This window comes from Oncorhynchus nerka, linkage group LG4, assembly GCF_034236695.1.
Source record: "Oncorhynchus nerka isolate Pitt River linkage group LG4, Oner_Uvic_2.0, whole genome shotgun sequence".
NCBI lineage: Eukaryota > Metazoa > Chordata > Actinopteri > Salmoniformes > Salmonidae > Oncorhynchus > Oncorhynchus nerka.
This window is the reverse complement of record NC_088399.1, coordinates 97,841,229-97,849,626: the sequence shown is the minus strand read 5'-3', so window position 1 is coordinate 97,849,626 and position 8,398 is coordinate 97,841,229.

Genomic DNA, 8,398 nt, shown 5'->3' with positions numbered 1-8,398 from the left:
CTTCCTGTTATCCTGACTCACAACACCATCTCTTCCTGTTATCCTGACTCACAACACCATCTCTTCCTGTTATCCTGACTCACAACACACCATCTCTTCCTGTTATCCTGACTCACAACACCATCTCTTCCTGTTATCCTGACTCACAACACCATCTCTTCCTGTTATCCTGACTCACAACACCATCTCTTCCTGTTATCCTGACTCACAACACCATCTCTTCCTGTTATCCTGACTCACAACACCATCTCCTCCTGTTATCCTGACTCACTACACCATCTCTTCCTGTTATCCTGACTCACTACACCATCTCTTCCTGTTATCCTGACTCACAACACCATCTCTTCCTGTTATCCTGACTCACAACACCACACCATCTCTTCCTGTTATCCTGACTCACAACACCATCTCTTCCTGTTATCCTGACTCACTACACCATCTCTTCCTGTTATCCTGACTCACAACACCATCTCTTCCTGTTATCCTGACTCACAACACCATCTCTTCCTGTTATCCTGACTCACAACACCATCTCTTCCTGTTATCCTGACTCACAACACCATCTCTTCCTGTTATCCTGACTCACTACACCATCTCTTCCTGTTATCCTGACTCACAACACTACAACATCTCTTCCTGTTATCCTGACTCACTACACCATCTCTTCCTGTTATCCTGACTCACACACTACACCATCTCTTCCTGTTATCCTGACTCACAACACCATCTCTTCCTGTTATCCTGACTCACAACACCATCTCTTCCTGTTATCCTGACTCACTACACCATCTCTTCCTGTTATCCTGACTCACAACACCATCTCTTCCTGTTATCCTGACTCACTACACCATCTCTTCCTGTTATCCTGACTCACTACACCATCTCTTCCTGTTATCCTGACTCATACACCTCTTCCTGTTATCCTGACTCACAACACCACACCATCTCTTCCTGTTATCCTGACTCACAACACCATCTCTTCCTGTTATCCTGACTCACAACACCATCTCTTCCTGTTATCCTGACTCACAACACCATCTCTTCCTGTTATCCTGACTCACAACACCATCTCTTCCTGTTATCCTGACTCACAACACCATCTCTTCCTGTTATCCACTCACACACCATCTCTTCCTGTTATCCTGACTCACAACACTACACCATCTCTTCCTGTTATCCTGACTCACAACACCATCTCTTCCTGTTATCCTGACTCACAACACCATCATCTCTTCCTGTTATCCTGACTCACAACACCATCTCTTCCTGTTATCCTGACTCACAACACCATCTCTTCCTGTTATCTGACTCACTTCACCATCTCTTCCTGTTATCCTGACTCACACCACCATCTCTTCCTGTTATCCTGACTCACTACACCATCTCTTCCTGTTATCCTGACTCACTACACCATCTCTTCCTGTTATCCTGACTCACAACACCATCTCTTCCTGTTATCCTGACTCACACACACATCATCTCTTCCTGTTATCCTGACTCACAACACCATCTCTTCCTGTTATCCTGACTCACAACACCATCTCTTCCTGTTATCCTGACTCACAACACCATATCTTCCTGTTATCCTGACTCACAACACCATCTCTTCCTGTTATCCTGACTCACAACACCATCTCTTCCTGTTATCCTGACTCACTACACCATCTCTTCCTGTTATCCTGACTCACAACACTACACCATCTCTTCCTGTTATCCTGACTCACAACACCATCTCTTCCTGTTATCCTGACTCACAACACCACCATCTCTTCCTGTTATCCTGACTCACAACACCATCTCTTCCTGTTATCCTGACTCACACCACCATCTCTTCCTGTTATCCTGACTCATCACCATCTCTTCCTGTTATCCTGACTCACACCACCATCTCTTCCTGTTATCCTGACTTACACCATCTCTTCCTGTTATCCTGACTCACTACACCATCTCTTCCTGTTATCCTGACTCACTACACCATCTCTTCCTGTTATCCTGACTCACAACACCACATCATCTCTTCCTGTTATCCTGACTCACAACACCATCTCTTCCTGTTATCCTGACTCACAACACCATCTCTTCCTGTTATCCTGACTCACAACACCACACCATCTCTTCCTGTTATCCTGACTCACAACACCATCTCTTCCTGTTATCCTGACTCACAACACCACACCATCTCTTCCTGTTATCCTGACTCACAACACTACACCATCTCTTCCTGTTATCCTGACTCACACTACACCATCTCTTCCTGTTATCCTGACTCACAACACCATCTCTTCCTGTTATCCTGACTCACCACACCATCTCTTCCTGTTATCCTGACTCACAACACCATCTCTTCCTGTTATCCTGACTCACAACACCATCTCTTCCTGTTATCCTGACTCACAACACCATCTCTTCCTGTTATCCTGACTCACAACACCATCTCTTCCTGTTATCCTGACTCACAACACCATCTCTTCCTGTTATCCTGACTCACAACACCATCTCTTCCTGTTATCCTGACTCAACACACACCATCTCTTCCTGTTATCCTGACTCACAACACCATCTCTTCCTGTTATCCTGACTCACTACACCATCTCTTCCTGTTATCCTGACTCACTACACCATCTCTTCCTGTTATCCTGACTCACAACACCATCTCTTCCTGTTATCCTGACTCACAACACCATCTCTTCCTGTTATCCTGACTCACAACACTACACCATCTCTTCCTGTTATCCTGACTCACAACACCATCTCTTCCTGTTATCCTGACTCACAACACTACACCATCTCTTCCTGTTATCCTGACTCACAACACCATCTCTTCCTGTTATCCTGACTCACAACACCACATCTCTTCCTGTTATCCTGACTCACAACACCACCATCTCTTCCTGTTATCCTGACTCACAACACCATCTCTTCCTGTTATCCTGACTCACAACACCATCTCTTCCTGTTATCCTGACTCACAACACCATCTCTTCCTGTTATCCTGACTCACAACACCATCTCTTCCTGTTATCCTGACTCACTACACCATCTCTTCCTGTTATCCTGACTCACTACACCATCTCTTCCTGTTATCCTGACTCACTACACCATCTCTTCCTGTTATCCTGACTCACAACACCATCTCTTCCTGTTATCCTGACTCACTACACCACACCATCTCTTCCTGTTATCCTGACTCACAACACCATCTCTTCCTGTTATCCTGACTCACAACACCATCTCTTCCTGTTATCCTGACTCACAACACCATCTCTTCCTGTTATCCTGACTCAAAACAACACTACACCATCTCTTCCTGTTATCCTGACTCACAACACCATCTCTTCCTGTTATCCTGACTCACTACACCATCTCTTCCTGTTATCCTGACTCAAAACACTACACCATCTCTTCCTGTTATCCTGACTCACAACACCATCTCTTCCTGTTATCCTGACTCACTACACCATCTCTTCCTGTTATCCTGACTCACAACACTACACCATCTCTTCCTGTTATCCTGACTCACAACACCATCTCTTCCTGTTATCCTGACTCACAACACTACACCATCTCTTCCTGTTATCCTGACTCACAACACCATCTCTTCCTGTTATCCTGACTCACCACACCATCTCTTTCTGTTATCCTGACTCACAACACCATCTCTTCCTGTTATCCTGACTCACAACACCATCTCTTCCTGTTATCCTGACTCACTACACCATCTCTTCCTGTTATCCTGACTCACAACACCATCTCTTCCTGTTATCCTGACTCACACCACCACCTCTTCCTGTTATCCTGACTCACAACACCATCTCTTCCTGTTATCCTGACTCACAACACCATCTCTTCCTGTTATCCTGACTCACAACACCATCTCTTCCTGTTATCCTTCACTACACCATATCTTCCTGTTATCCTGACTCACAACACCATCTCTTCCTGTTATCCTGACTCACAACACCATCTCTTCCTGTTATCCTGACTCACTACACCATCTCTTCCTGTTATCCTGACTCACTACACCATCTCTTCCTGTTATCCTGACTCACAACACCATCTCTTCCTGTTATCCTGACTCACAACACTACACCATCTCTTCCTGTTATCCTGACTCACAACACCATCTCTTCCTGTTATCCTGACTCACACCACCATCTCTTCCTGTTATCCTGACTCACTTCACCATCTCTTCCTGTTATCCTGACTCACACCACCATCTCTTCCTGTTATCCTGACTCACTACACCATCTCTTCCTGTTATCCTGACTCACTACACCATCTCTTCCTGTTATCCTGACTCACTACACCATCTCTTCCTGTTATCCTGACTCACAACACCACAACATCTCTTCCTGTTATCCTGACTCACAACACCATCTCTTCCTGTTATCCTGACTCACAACACCATCTCTTCCTGTTATCCTGACTCACTACACCATCTCTTCCTGTTATCCTGACTCACAACACCATCTCTTCCTGTTATCCTGACTCACAACACCATCTCTTCCTGTTATCCTGACTCACTACACCATCTCTTCCTGTTATCCTGACTCACAACACACCATCTCTTCCTGTTATCCTGACTCACAACACCATCTCTTCCTGTTATCCTGACTCACAACACCATCTTCCTGTTATCCTGACTCACAACACCATCTCTTCCTGTTATCCTGACTCACACCACCATCTCTTCCTGTTATCCTGACTCACACCACCATCTCTTCCTGTTATCCTGACTCACTACACCATCTCTTCCTGTTATCCTGACTCACAACACCATCTCTTCCTGTTATCCTGACTCACTACACCATCTCTTCCTGTTATCCTGACTCACAACACTACAACATCTCTTCCTGTTATCCTGACTCACTACACCATCTCTTCCTGTTATCCTGACTCACAACACCATCTCTTCCTGTTATCCTGACTCACAACACCATATCTTCCTGTTATCCTGACTCACCACACCATCTCTTCCTGTTATCCTGACTCTCACACCATCTCTTCCTGTTATCCTGACTCACAACACCATCTCTTCCTGTTATCCTGACTCACACACACCATCTCTTCCTGTTATCCTGACTCACAACACCATCTCTTCCTGTTATCCTGACTCACAACACACACCATCTCTTCCTGTTATCCTGACTCACAACACCATCTCTTCCTGTTATCCTGACTCACACACCATCTCTTCCTGTTATCCTGACTCACTACACCATCTCTTCCTGTTATCCTGACTCACAACACCATCTCTTCCTGTTATCCTGACTCACTACACCATCTCTTCCTGTTATCCTGACTCACAACACCATCTCTTCCTGTTATCCTGACTCACAACACCATCTCTTCCTGTTATCCTGACTCACAACACCACACCATCTCTTCCTGTTATCCTGACTCACAACACCATCTCTTCCTGTTATCCTGACTCACAACACCATCTCTTCCTGTTATCCTGACTCACAACACCACACCATCTCTTCCTGTTATCCTGACTCACAACACCATCTCTTCCTGTTATCCTGACTCAAACACACCATCTCTTCCTGTTATCCTGACTCACAACACCATCTCTTCCTGTTATCCTGACTCACAACACCACACCATCTCTTCCTGTTATCCTGACTCACAACACCATCTCTTCCTGTTATCCTGACTCACTACACCATCTCTTCCTGTTATCCTGACTCACTACACCATCTCTTCCTGTTATCCTGACTCACTACACCATCTCTTCCTGTTATCCTGACTCACTACACCATCATCTCTTCCTGTTATCCTGACTCACAACACCATCTCTTCCTGTTATCCTGACTCACACACCATCTCTTCCTGTTATCCTGACTCACTACACCATCTCTTCCTGTTATCCTGACTCACAACACCACACCATCTCTTCCTGTTATCCTGACTCACTACACCATCTCTTCCTGTTATCCTGACTCACACCACACCATCTCTTCCTGTTATCCTGACTCACACTACACCATCTCTTCCTGTTATCCTGACTCAACACCATCTCTTCCTGTTATCCTGACTCACAACACTACACCATCTCTTCCTGTTATCCTGACTCACAACACCATCTCTTCCTGTTATCCTGACTCACAACACCATCTCTTCCTGTTATCCTGACTCACAACACCATCTCTTCCTGTTATCCTGACTCACAACACCATCTCTTCCTGTTATCCTGACTCACTACACCATCTCTTCCTGTTATCCTGACTCACAACACCATCTCTTCCTGTTATCCTGACTCACACACCATCTCTTCCTGTTATCCTGACTCACAACACCATCTCTTCCTGTTATCCTGACTCACTACACCATCTCTTCCTGTTATCCTGACTCACAACACCATCTCTTCCTGTTATCCTGACTCACAACACCATCTTCCTTCCTGTTATCTCTTCCTGACTCACAACACCACACCATCTCTTCCTGTTATCCTGACTCACAACACCATCTCTTCCTGTTATCCTGACTCACAACACCATCTCTTCCTGTCACAACACCATCTCTTCCTGATCCTGACTCACACAACACCATCTCTTCCTGTTACCATCTCTTCCTGTTATCCTGACTCACAACACCATCTCTTCCTGTTATCCTGACTCACAACACCATCTCTTCCTGTTATCCTGACTCACAACACCATCTCTTCCTGTTATCCTGACTCACAACACCATCTCTCTTCCTGTTATCCTGACTCACAACACCATCTCTCCTGTTATCCTGACTCACAACACCATCTCTTCCTGTTATCCTGACTCACAACACCATCTCTTCCTGTTATCCTGACTCACAACACCATCTCTTCCTGTTATCCTGACTCACAACACCATCTCTTCCATCTCTTCCTGTTATCCTGACTCACAACACCATCTCTTCCTGTTATCCTGACTCACAACACCATCTCTTCCTGTTATCCTGACTCACTACACCATCTCTTCCTGTTATCCTGACTCACTCACTACACCATCTCTTCCTGTTATCCTGACTCACAACACCATCTCTTCCTGTTATCCTGACTCACAACACCACCATCTCTTCCTGTTATCCTGACTCACAACACCATCTCTTCCTGTTATCCTGACCATCTACACCATCTCTTCCTGTTATCCTGACTCACAACACCACCATCTCTTCCTGTTATCCTGACTCACAACACCATCTCTTCCTGTTATCCTGACTCACATCATCTTCCTGTTATCCTGACACACCATCTCTTCCTGTTATCCTGACTCACAACACCATCTCTTCCTGTTATCCTGACTCACAACACCATCTCTTCCTGTTATCCTGACTCACAACACCATCTCTTCCTGTTATCCTGACTCACTACACCATCTCTTCCTGTTATCCTGACTCACAACACCATCTCTTCCTGTTATCCTGACTCACAACACCATCTCTTCCTGTTATCCTGACTCACAACACCATCTCTTCCTGTTATCCTGACTCACAACACCATCTCTTCCTGTTATCCTGACTCACAACACCATCTCTTCCTGTTACACAACACCATCTCTTCCTGTTATCCTGACTCACACCATCTCTTCCTGTTATCCTGACTCACAACACCAAACCATCTCTTCCTGTTATCCTGACTCACAACACTACACCATCTCTTCCTGTTATCCTGACTCACAACACCATCTCTTCCTGTTATCCTGACTCACACCACACCATCTCTTCCTGTTATCCTGACTCTACACCATTCTTCCTGTTATCCTGACTCACTACACCATCTCTTCCTGTTATCCTGACTCACAACACCATCTCTTCCTGTTATCCTGACTCACAACACCATCTCCTCCTGTTATCCTGACTCACTACACCATCTCTTCCTGTTATCCTGACTCACAACACCATCTCTTCCTGTTATCCTGACTCACAACACCATCTCTTCCTGTTATCCTGACTCACACCATCTCTTCCTGTTATCCTGACTCACAACACCAAACCATCTCTTCCTGTTATCCTGACTCACAACACCATCTCTTCCTGTTATCCTGACTCACAACACCATCTCTTCCTGTTATCCTGACTCACAACACCATCTCTTCCTGTTATCCTGACTCACAACACCATCTCTTCCTGTTATCCTGACTCACTACACCATCTCTTCCTGTTATCCTGACTCACAACACCATCTCTTCCTGTTATCCTGACTCACAACACCATCTCTTCCTGTTATCCTGACTCACTACACCATCTCTTCCTGTTATCCTGACTCACAACACTACACCATCTCTTCCTGTTATCCTGACTCACAACACCATCTCTTCCTGTTATCCTGACTCACCACACCATCTCTTCCTGTTATCCTGACTCACAACACCATCTCTTCCTGTTATCCTGACTCACACCATCTCTTCCTGTTACACTC